Here is a 12872-nt window from a genome sequence, read left to right as displayed (position 1 = left end):
CAGAGGAGTGCCCATGGAGCTCGACGGTGTGTGCTGAATTATGCAACCATGTACAGACTCCCTCACTTCATGAAAGGCCCAAGGGCCTCCTTCTGTACTTTTTATTTGGGAAATAAATGAGCCTGCCTTCCAAGGAGCCAACATTAGACTGAAACTGATTTCCCAAACAGAAGTGATGGAAGCCTAGAGACTGTGGGTTAATATTCCGGAAAGCATGAAAGAAAATAAGTGAAACGTGCTCTATAATCAAAATGTACCTCAAAGGGAAAGAAAACATACCTCATAAAGCCCTGGCGAGGCGAGGCGAGAGGAGGCCCACGCCCCGCGCGCTGGACGCCTGGTTCCACACCACGGTTTACCGTGTTGTTTGGCACCAACAGACGGATTCGGCTCCTCCAGATCAGGTAGCCGGTGGCAAGAAGCGAGAGGACTGTGAAGGTTCGAAGCTTAGAGGAGCCTGCCCCAGGGCCCCCGCAAGCACACCTCTCGCCGTGGCCCCGCGGCAGCACTCACCCGTGCCTTGGCCCCTGGCCTCCATCTAACCACGCGGGCCGGCTCCGCCCACCTGGCGGCACCATAGCAACCGTGATGAAATGTAAAGCTGGTTTCTTCAAGCTGGCTCCTTCGGCCATGGCGCTAGCGTAATGGAGGACAAGCTGATGGAAGTTGTCGAGACCTGGGAGAGTGAGGAGCAGAAGCGGTGCGTGGCATCCTGAGAATCATCAAACCCCGTAACCAGGTGCTTATCCGGTCCATCCCCATCCTGCGCGATGGCGGCTCCTGAGGGCTACTGGGTCCAGCAGAGCTTAGCATTGCACGCCCTGCAGAGTAACTATTGGTTAGTGAGAAGATGTGAGTGTATATAGAGTAAAAGCTTTGGTTTGCCTGATGACGTATAAATGTGCTTTGTTGATGTGTCACTTGGTGGTGCTAAAGCTGATGTTAAGATCAATCCCAGGAATCATACTGATAATAAAGTGGAAAAGATCACAAGGAGGTTCACCATGGAGCTGGCAAAACAGACCTTTATTGGTCCTGGCATTGATGTGCCTTCCACAGTCAGGATCACAGGTGAATGAGAAAATGTCCTGGATTGCTGACACCTGTGCCAGCACCCTTGAGCCCTGAGATATTAATGCACATGCCTGCTATTACTGGCAAATCCATCTGTCAGAGTGGCATTTGCAGAGGTATCTCTGCCACTGGTCATGGTGTTTGCCATGGGATTGAAAATTTCCTCAGTGAAGTTTCTTACATGAGCATTTTATGAATGACACCAGGGTTTGGAGATAAAGCATTTTTTCAGGGATTTGGCAATATGGGCCTATACTCTATAGTATATTTACATCGTGTTGGTGCTAAATGTGTTGATGGTGGTGAAGTCGATGGGAGCATATGAAATTCAGATGGCACGACCCAAAGGAACTAGAAGACTTCAAATTGCAACATGAATCAATTCTGGACTCCCCCAAGGCAAAACCCTTGGAAGGAAGCTTCTTGGAAGCAGACTGTGACATACCAGTCCCTGCAGCCAGTGAGAAGCAGCTTAGCAAATCCATTGCACTGAAAGCAAGGAAAATTACTGAAGCTGCCAGTGGCTTAACAAATCCAGAGCCTTAGGATTTTCTGGGGAAGAACAGTGTGGTTATTTCTGATCTCTCCTTGAATGCTAAGGGCTTCCCTGGTGACTCAGACAGTAGAGAATCTGCCCACAATGCGGGAGACCAGGGTTCGATCCCTGGGTTGGGAAGATCCCCTAGAGAAGGGAATGGCAACCCACTCCAGTATTCTTGCCTGGAGAATCCCATGGACAGAGAAGCCTGGCAGGCTACAGGTCATGGGGTGGCAAGAGTTGGACACAACTGAATGACTAACACACATGCACACACTTGAATGCGAAGGGAGTGGCTGAGAAGTATAATCATGTCAGCTGTGGCCATTTGACCTTCAAATATGACAGATTCTAACCACCACTTGCTCACATTTTTCCAAGAGAATTTAAAAAGAAAATTTGGAAGGTGTGGTGGAAATATTCCCGTTGTACCCACAGCAGATTCTAAAACAGAGTACCCGGTACATCCAAGAAAGATATTGTGTAGTTTGGTTTAGCTTACACTTTGGAATTTTCTGCCAGGCAAATCATGCCCACAGCCACAAAGTATAACCTAGGATTGACTGCCTATGTCTGTGCCATTGAGAAAGTCTTTGGGGTATACAATGAAGCTGGTTAACTTCTTCATTACCCTATTTATCCATAACTTCTGTAAAACTATCGTTAAGTTCTATAACCACAGATATCTTTTTCTGTTACGGACATTATTCTCAACAAGTCAACCCAAATCAGCCCTTTAAGAAAGAAATTAAGGTTTAGAATATCATAGACAGGTTGAAGAGTGTGAAAGTATTATAGAAATTAACTGTGCCAGGGGGCTGTTTGGGATATTATACCTTTAAATAAAAAGACTCTTCGGATCTAGTCATGCTCCCTTGCTCCATAGCTTGTTCTCAATATGTTAGTTACCTGTTGTTTGACCTCAGTAATCAGTTGCTTGCAATATTTTGCTCTGGCCAAGTCTGAGATGGGACTATAACTTCACATTTAAGAAGTGGGTGTGTGGCATTTTCGGAAAGTGGTATGGTCCTTAAGTGAGTTTTATTACTTCACATCAGCAAAACAACTCAATTTCACAGGTTGCAAGCAAAAATAACAGTTGTTTCTCTTTATGCAATCTATTATTTTAGAATGAAATAAGGACACAATGCTGTAATAAAATTGCCTTTAATAACTTAAGCCTATACTGGAAGCAATGAATGCTTATAAACATGAATTTAGAAAGCTAGCATTTTTATGGTATCAGCGGTATCATTTGTAGCTCATCAGTTCTATATTGTTATCCTGCAAACATAAAAAGCTAGATGGATAATTGCTACAGTTTTGAATATAAGAACTATCCATCTATAGAGGATAGATGATGGAAGCTGTTTTTGTTATGGCTCTTTGAATTTGCTAAATGCAAATATGACTTGCAATCCAAATAATGCAGTAATCTCCTTATGATGTTAATTAGTTTTTCATTTCTCTAATTATCCATTGAATTCAAGTAGAGTATAATAATTCAAGTAGAGTAACCCAGAAAAATACTACTTAGTCTCCTTGTCTGGAGTCTGCCTGACAGCTCTAAGCATTGCCAATTTCCCCAACCCTGCCTGATTTTGTATCCCTTTTCTTTTAAAGGCCCCACATGTACACACAAGCTTAATTAACACAGTGGAGCTTAAAACACTGAGTTGAGTGTTTTGTTTGGGATTTTTTGGTTAAGGCCTTTTGAACAGCAGAATATCAGTGAAATACTGTACATTATTTATGTAATGAGTGAGTCATTTTTTAAAAACAGTCATTTTCTTTCAGAAATTTCTAATTACTTTGTAACTTTATGACTTAAACTGGTAATAAAAATAACTGTTTAAAATTTACCTTTTCAAAACAAAACAAAAAAAAAAAATGAAAGGGAAATATTTTCAGACAAGAAATAGCTGAAGACATTTGGCACCAGTATACTTTCCCAACAGAAATAAATGAAAGTTTTTCTTTATACAGAAGGAATAAGTCCCTAAATAGAAACATTTTGAAATAGAGGAATAAATTTAGAGCAGCTAAAAGTTTGAACATGTAGGTAAATTTAAATGGCTATTGATCTCATAATGACAGTAATGTCTTGAGGCATTATACACACATGTACATATGTATACATACATACACACATAATCAAAATACATGATAATAACTTTACAAAAGGCTGGAGAGGGGTGAAAGTTTAAAACTATGCTGAGATCTTTATATTGTCCCCAAAATACTATAAAATACTCATTTACTGGATGTATATGCAAATATGGGACTTCCTAGGTGGCTCAGTAGTAAAACAAATGCCTGCCAAGCAGGAGACACAGATTTTATCCTTGGGTCAGAAATATTCCTTGGAGAAGGAAATGGAAACCCACTCCAATATTCTTGCCTGGGAAATCCCTTGGACAGAGGAGCCTGGTGGGCTACAGCCAATGGGATCACAAAGTGTCGGACATGATTTAGTGAAACAACATCAACATATGCTAATATCCAGGGTAACAACTAAATCAAGGGTAAAATTTTGTTTCTTAACAGAAAGAAAAGATTTTTCTTTTTTCTTTTCAAAGGTTAAAAAAAAAGTTAATCCAAAAGGAAGTAATAGAGAAAAAGAATATCAAACAGGTATGACAGTAGTAAGATGGGAAGTTAAATCCAACACATCACTAAGTATATTAAATGTGATGAACTAAATACTGACTAAAAGAGATTAACAACCAAATTCTGCTTTAAAGAGTTACATCTTAAATATCAGATACAGAAAGTTTGACAACAAAAGCACAAAAAAATGCTACATCTTCTAAATTAAAAAAAAAAAAAAGCTCGTAAGGCAACAATAGGGGCTACCCCTGTGGTTTAGCTGGTAAAGAACGTACCCGCCAATGCAGGAGATGCAAGAGACACAGGTTCATCCCCTAGGTCAGGAAGATTCCCTGGAGAAGGAAATGGCAGCCCACTCCAGTATACTTGCCTGGAAAATTCCACAAACAAAGGAGCCCTTGGGGTTGAAGAGTTGGACATGACTGAGCACACACACACACCACCACCACCAAGGCAGCAATAAGAACTCGGTCAAAGGCTCCCCTATGTCTTTCTCCAGGGAGAGATGTTAGAGTTGGAGGGGTAAATCTAAGATTATTGAAGTGGGGTGGCACTTAACAATCAATTCTAGTTTGTACACATGAGGCAATATCAATAACCTACCCAGAGGTTCTTTTGGAAAATACGCAGTCTAATTCAAAAGAATAGCTGTTGTTCAGTTGGTAAGGCATGTCCTACTCTTTGCAACCCCATGAACTGCAGCATGCCAGGCTTCCCTGTCCTTCACTATTTCCCCAAGTTTGCTCAAATTCATGTCACTTGAGTTGGTGATACCATCCAGCCATTTCATCTCCTGCCACCCCACTTCTCCTCCTGCCCTCAATCTTTTCCAGAATCAGGGTCTCTTCCAAAGAGTCACCTCTTCACATCAGGTGGCCAAAGTATTGGATCTTCAGTTTCAGCATCAGTCTTTCCAATGAATATTTCGTGTTGATTTCCTTTAGGATTGGCTGGTTTGATCTCTTTGCTGTCCAAGGGACTCTCAAGGGTCTTCTTCAGCACCAATTCGAAAGCATCAATTCTTTGGTGCTCGGCCCTCTTTATGGTCCAAAACAACAGAGATAGTAGCATTTGAGAAGCAATATTCTCTTTAGCTCAAACATACAGGTATGGACCTGGGCCTGGGATCACTGGAGCTTCTAAAAATAAAATTAAATCCTTTTAAAAGCCCAGTGTCCAGAAATTTCTTTTAAAAGGCTCCACATTTACCACTCCTCATTTTCAGGTCAGACACACAATGACTTAATTGAGTTAGGAAGCCTTTTATGATCCTATCATGTCTTTAATTAAAATGTCTGAATTTCATATTCTAATTGTTAAATTAAGTCACTGCTTTATGGATTTTAAAGGGTCCTTAAAATACCTGTTTCCAGGACCTTGATAGTATTTCAGCAGCTGTTTCAGTTAAAGAGTAAGCAAAGTACTAAGGAGAAATAAGTGTCTATTTTTACTGAAATCTTTTTTGAATCTTCCATAAACACTGGGAGTGGCCCTATGTCAACCACCTTTTAGCATTATGTCACTCTTTATTCTTGGGAGATTCTCTCCTAGGCCAATTTTGAGTAGTTTTTCCCCCGTTAACATCCGGGATATTGCATTAGTAACTTCCACAGCAGAGACTTTGGTGAGTGACAGGAGACTATGTTTTTGTAACAGGCATGTTGCATGGCTTCCATTCCTATCCATAGCATGTATCCAACTGGCTGCCTTCAGAAAGTAGACCAATGTATCACCTTAGTATGCCAGTTCTCTGGGCCAGTAATTGGGTTATTTTGATGAGTATCTATGTGATCTACTCTAATTTTCTTTCTAAAAAGTCTTCCACAGCTGTTCTTTACATACAGCATTCTTTAATTGTTCATCCATCAGACATTTATTAGCTAGGTCATTGGGCCATTGGCTATGGCCTAAGTCTGTGATAACCTGACTTTTTATGTACCATTTTACCGATTAGGAATTTGGTCTAGAGCAGAATTATTTTTGTACTGCTAGTGAACTGCTTTCAGTTCAGTATATTAAGCAGAATACTTTTGCCTTTTCAACTAGGGATTTACTGTCCACTGGGCACAAAGCTGGAGAAGGAAATGGGAACCCACTCTAGTATTCTTGCCTGGAAAATCCCATGGACAGAGGAGCCTGGCGGGCTACAGTCCTTGGGGTTGCAAAGAGTCAGACAGAATAGTCACTGAGCAGGCATGCATGGCCACATAGCAGCAGGATGCTACAAGAAATGTCATTTTTCAATACAGGAGCTCCCACTGGTGGAGAAAGCAGACTATTACACTTCCATGAGAAGGGGGTCATAAAAGTCAGATCATTCAGATCCCTACCAATAGAGAGGCTGCTGCTAAGTCATGTCCGACTCTGTGCAACCCCATAGACGTCAGCCCACCAGGCTCCCCCGTCCCTGGGACTCTCCAGGCAAGAACACTGGAGTGGGTTGCCTACTCATGAATATTAAACCATGTACAAGCCACTGTGTCCTTGTCTTTTGAAGTAAAATGCTGATTCAAGAATTAATGATTGGGAAATGTGAAGATACAGAAACAAAGAATAATTGTTGGACTAGGGAACTGATAACAATTTAGACTATAATTCGGCCACATAACAGTATTACCAGACTCCCAGTTCCCTGAAAGATAGAAAGGCCTGACACACATTCCTAAGTTGTTTTACAGAAAGCAGACTCCCCTCCAGATGAAAACTGCTGACCACAAGAACATACACCCTAGACTGGTTGAAACCAGAAGGCTGATGATGCTTGAAACTTCACCTTGATGCCAACCAATCCCAGAACTGTCCATGAGCTGATCATGCCCTGCTCCCTGGACATTATAAAACTATTCACTACCTCCTCTGGGGTGGGTCAGATGGTCTTCAGGGAATTAGCCCACTGCAGCCCCTTTTCCCTGGCAAAGCAATACAAGCTACTCTTTTCTACTTCACCCAGAACCCTGTCTGTTTCTATTTGCCACCAGTGAACAGAGGCTGAGTTTCAGCAACAAATAAGGTACACCCACTCCATCTCAGCATATTCCTAAGTATAGCATTTACATTTTTCCAAGGAATTTTGATGTACAGTGCTCTCTTTATATGAATGTCTTTCTTAAATCTCTCATATCTTGGTAATTGGTTGTCCTTCAGCCAAATGGGTTGCTTCCACCAGAGCTTAAAAGCTTGCTAGGAGCTGTGTGTGAAGTGGGTTGTACTTCAGTTCAGTCAGTTCAGTTGCTCAGTCGTGTCCAACTCTTTGCGACCCCATGAATTGCAGCACGCCAAGTCTCCCTGTCCATCACCTACTCCCAGAGTTTACTCAAACTCATGTCCATCGAGTCGGTGATGCCATCCAGCCATCTCATCCTCTGTCATCCCCTTCTCCTCCTGCCCCCAATCCCTCCCAGCATCAGGGTCTTTTCCAATGAGTCAATTCTTCGCATGAGGTGGCCAAAGTATTGGAGTTTCAGCTTCAGCATCAGTCCTTCAAATGAACAACCAGGACTGATCTCCTTTAGGATGAACCGGTTGGATCTCCTTGCAGTCCAAGGAACTCTCAAGAGTCTTCTCCAACACCACAGTTCAAAAGCATCAATTTTTCGGCACTCAGCTTTCTTCACAGTCCAACTCTCACATCCATACATGACCATTGGAAAAACCATAGCCTTGACTAGATGGACCTTTGTTGGCAAAGTAATGTCTCTGGTTTTTAATATGCTGTCTAAGTTGGTCATAACTTTCCTAGTCACAGCATAGTTTTCTAATTCAGAACACCACTAACTGCCATTGGGTGGCAGAATTAGACTTTTGCTAATAACTTCAGTCTCCCTGAATGGTAATAGTAGGCACGTGTAAAATCATTGGTCCATTAGTATTATATAGTCACAGAGGTGTAGCTTGTATTATTACCCTTTGAATATCCTCAAAGATATCCTTTGTTCCAGTTTATTCATATTTAGTCTTTTTCTCTAGTTAACTCTATGAGAGATGACAGAATACCCAAATGTGGTGTGTGTCCACTAGAACCTATAGCTCCACAAGACCTTGTCCCTTTTCTTGTTACTAGGACCCACAACAGATAGTAATTCATTTCTTACTATTTATGAAATATCACTAGAGGCCTCAACTCAATATTTGGGATATCCCCAAATATTTTATTTGTTTCAGCCCTAAATCAGTCATCCTTGACTACTCCTTCACATGGTAATTTCCAAACTCTCTTGACTTCCTTTTCCAAAGAGGAAATTTTATTATCAATAATATTGATAATAATAATATTATTATCAGCATTATTATATTGATAATAATATTGAGGATATTATCAATGTCATGAATCAGCTTACTTTTGGAAGTGGTCATATCTAAATCTCATCAGGTGTGACAGTGACAGTACAATGTGTAATTCGGGTGCCCTGTAGAAGGGCAGTAATTGAATAATGGAGTCCATCTTGCAGGAAGAGGAACTGTATTTGGCCTGCTTTCCAGAATGAGGTATAAAAAAACCAAGTCACTTTAAGCAAAGCATTGACGTTTAACCTGCTGAACTATCCCCATATCTGGCATAGCCAAGGTTGTGGATAGAAGCACTTAAAAATTCAATAGTCAATAGTCAGCTGTTTGATGTTTTCCATAAGCCATATAGGAATATTACAGAGAGAGTTAGAGGAGACTTCATATACGCTTCTTAATAAGGGCGGAGGTTCACTGTTCTCTTGTACTCAGGTACTGACTAATAATTACTATAAAAGAGGGTGCGGGCAGTGCTAATGGATCCCACTTAGCATGTAATTGGAACCAAGCAAAGGGTGAACTTTCCCAACATTTGGCTACAAGCTGATAATAGCAAAGCTCTCTACTCAAGTATCTCCTCTCTTCAACACATTTGGGCCAGTGTGATGTCATCTTGAGATGTACATCTCTCACTTCTCATTTCCTGTCTACACTTTTACTTGACCTTGGTACCTTCTGCCCTAAAATCAGCGTAACACCTCAAGGTTTATTTTGGGTCCCTGAACATTGCTTTCTGATTTCCCTGCAAATATAACAGACATTATGTAGCAGAATTCCTAGAGAAGTTAGTATGTTTTCAGTGTTAAAAAGCATGGAAGTTATCATAATACTAATTTGGGGATGATCATGGACAAATTTAAGAGATGAGATCAGAAAGATTAGAAATGAGGTTTTTCATGCCTATACACAGAACTGCCAGAGCCAAGTATCTTCAACAGCCATATGGTTTTCAATTAAAAAAAAAAATGTTCTGCTTAATAAACTGAGACATTTGGAGAGTTGATACCCTTTTCCACACTGTAGCAGCTAATGGCGCGATGTGCTGTGTTCAATCACATGTGTCTGACTCTGAAACCCCCTGACAGCCTGCCAGGCTCCTCCGTCCATGGGATTTTCCAGTCAAGAATACTGGGTGGAGTGGGTTGCCATTTCCTTCTCGAGGGGATCTTCTTGAACCACAGATAGCACTTGCATCTCCTGCATTGCAGGCAGATTCTTTACCACTGAGTCACCTGGGAAGCCCTCTATTTCTTATGCTTATATACAAAACTGACAGAGGGAGAATGAAAATCACTAGGAAACACGGCAGTCTGAATGATAACATTACAACACATCATAAACTATTATGACTCAACACATGATCTATTCAACAAGTAAATACTTCTTTAAATAAAATCTTAATCACTAAGCATTGAAATTGTCCTATAGCTATTGCAAGGCCTGAGTATATATAGATTTTGCTGCTGCTGCTAAGTCGCTTCGGTCATATCCGACTCTGTGTGACCCCATAGACGGCAGCCCACCAGGCTCCCTCGTCCCTGGGATTCTCCAGGCAAGAACACTGGAGTGGATTGCCATTTCCTTCTCCAATGCATGAAAATGAAAAGTGAAAGTTAAGTCGCTCAATCATGTCCAACTCTTAGTGACCCCATGGACTGCAGCCTACCAGGCTCCTCCATCCGTGGGATTTTCCAGGCAAGAGTATTGGAGTGGGGTGCCATTACCTTCTACGATATATAGATTCATCATACTACAAAAAGTTTACTGGGTAGTTCAAGCAAATGCCTGGTTACTGAGTTTTTCTCCTTTAAGTTTGTCATAATTTTCTACTCATTTTATCTTCAACTCACATGTACTTTGGAGTAGGAAATGGCAACCTACTCCAGTATTCTTGTGGCAACCTACTCCAGTATTCTTGTCTGAAAAATTCCATGAACAGACGAGCCTAGTGGGCTACGGTCCATGGGGTTGCAAAGAGTTAGACATGACTGAGCATGCACACACACACACACACACACATATGCATGCACCTGCGCTAAGTCACTTCAGCCGTGTCTGACTCTTTGCAATCCTATTGGCCATAGCCCGCCAGGCTCCTCTATCCTTGGGATTCTCCAGGCAAGAATACTGGAGTGAGTTTCCACGCCCTCCTGTAGGGGATCTTCCTGACCCAGGAATTGAACCATGTCTGTTACGTCTCCTTCATTGGCAGTCTGGTTCTTTACCACTGGTGCCACGTGGGAGACCCACGTACACATATGCATAGTGTCAACTGAAAAATATTTTTTATAAGGAAAATAGTTAAGCATCCTCTGCCTCCTCTTTTCCTATGAAACTCCTTAGCAAGAGTTCACATTTTGTAGTTCTGGTCATTGCTTCAACTTAAAAATTCCAAATGCCACATTGAAGAGAGTCCCATTGACACCACTGACTCCAAATCTTACCTCAAGTTCTCACCACAGGGAATAACTGCCTCTGCTTCAGCCATCCTCTGGGCAAGTGATGCCTGGGAGTCAAACTCCAACTACCTAAGCACAGCTGGGGATCAATTAGACTGATGTATTCTATAAATGGTTGAGACTAACCATTTAGAAAAACAAGTACAAATGAAGAGGTGGCAGGATGATGGTGTCTCGGACAATATGAGAGAATTTCCCTATATTATTTCATTTTAACAATGAAGAATACAGGAAAACATTATCAGTAGAATTGTATAATGCCAGTCATGAAGCCAGATGTAAAGCAAATATTTTCTCCAGATTATTTTCATTCTTAGCAGGTGAATCAAACATAAGCCCTGCAGCCACACTGGGGAAGAGACTGTCTTCTGAAGCAGATGTACAGGTAACATACATTTAGGTACTGGGAAAGGGCTTGGGATGTGTTCATGACTGAACAGCTGAAAAGTAAGGACTCAAAATCCCTCTTAGATGGGTTATGGGTTTATTGGGAAGAAGGCAGTAAAGGAATGGCCAGGGACAGAAAAATAGACTCAGCCACTATGACAAGTCCTACAAGTGACCCAAAGGTCCAATTCTAGCACATCAGACCAAAGCTGGAACTCACAGATAATATCTAGTGTTCAAATAGAGTATTTCTGTATATCAGACCTGAGCAAGTAAAAACCAAGTCAAGGGACACAGAGAAGTCTTGGTCCTGGAATATTGAGAAAAGTGTATTAGGATGAAAGTCAAAGGATAAATCCAAATATCTGCACAATTGAGATATATTGGACTGAATGCTAGCTCTGTTTCCCTCCTTAAGAAGCCTTCTTAGGAGAATTAACATATACACACTATTATATATAAAATAAGCAACAAGACCTACTGTATAATACTCCAGTGCATGCATGTTCAATCATGTCTGACCCTTTGCGACCCTGTGGACTGAAGCCTGCCAGAGTCCTCTGCCATGGAATTTTCCAGACAAGAATACTGGAGTGGGTTGCCATTTCCTCTTCCAGGGGATCTTCCCAAGGCAGGAATTGAACCCACGTCTCCTGTACTGCAGATGGATTCTTTACTGGATATACTGTATAGTACAGGGAACCATATTCAATTTCTTATAATAACCTATAATAGAACAGAATCTGAATATATGTATATATCACTGAATATCACTGAATCACTTTGCTATATGCCCAAAACCAACACACTGAATTAGCTGTACTTCAATTAAAAAATAGTAAAAAAATAAATAAAATTTTTAAAAAGAAGCCTTAGAATGAGCACAGAAATATTACTTAGTAAGGATTTCTTCTTGTGGCACAGGAAACAGCCACAACTGGTGATTCCAAAATAATTTAGGTGTCCAGGCAAGCTCTCAAAGTTCTAGGAACATGGGACTCTGCCCTGGGTTCCTGCTCAGTCGTATCCAACTCTTTGCGATCCCATGGACTGTAGCCTGCCAGGCTCCTCTGTCCATGGAATTTCCCAGGCAAGAATACTAGAATGGGTAGCCATTTCCTTCTCCAGGGGATCTTCCCGACCCAGGGCTCAAACCGACGTTTCCTACATTGCAGGCAGATGCTTTTCCACCGAACCACCAGGGAAGCCCACTTGTGTCCCTACTTTACTACCATGCCCGAGTGAGTGGTCCATGCCATGAACCCTGGCACAGTACTCCTTTAAATCACCTCTTCCTTATTCGAATGGAGGCCTGACACTTCATGGAATACACATCCACCCCAGAAAGTAATTTTAGGACAGGAACCAAGGGTCCACGTTCTCTTTTCCTTGTCATTTCTTGAGTCTGGCTGCCCTTTCCACCTGAACAATGCTGTCCTCAGTAACTTCAAATTATTTGATACTTGGACACATCAGTGTGATTCCAAATGCCAGAGTGAGTCCAAATGCCATCTCTTCAA

The 12872-nt window shown here is 41.5% G+C and overlaps 1 pseudogene; it reads left to right on the top strand.

Moving 5' to 3' along the window:
• The first annotated feature begins 251 nt into the window (after positions 1–251).
• LOC136167554 (glutamate dehydrogenase 1, mitochondrial-like) lies at positions 252–2231 on the top strand (annotated as a pseudogene).
• Positions 2232–12872: the final 10641 nt, after the last annotated feature.

Source organism: Muntiacus reevesi, chromosome 4 (assembly GCF_963930625.1).
Source record: "Muntiacus reevesi chromosome 4, mMunRee1.1, whole genome shotgun sequence".
Classification (NCBI taxonomy): domain Eukaryota; kingdom Metazoa; phylum Chordata; class Mammalia; order Artiodactyla; family Cervidae; genus Muntiacus; species Muntiacus reevesi.
The sequence above is the reverse complement of the archived record's forward strand: the minus strand, read 5'-3'. Positions and strand labels throughout refer to the sequence as shown.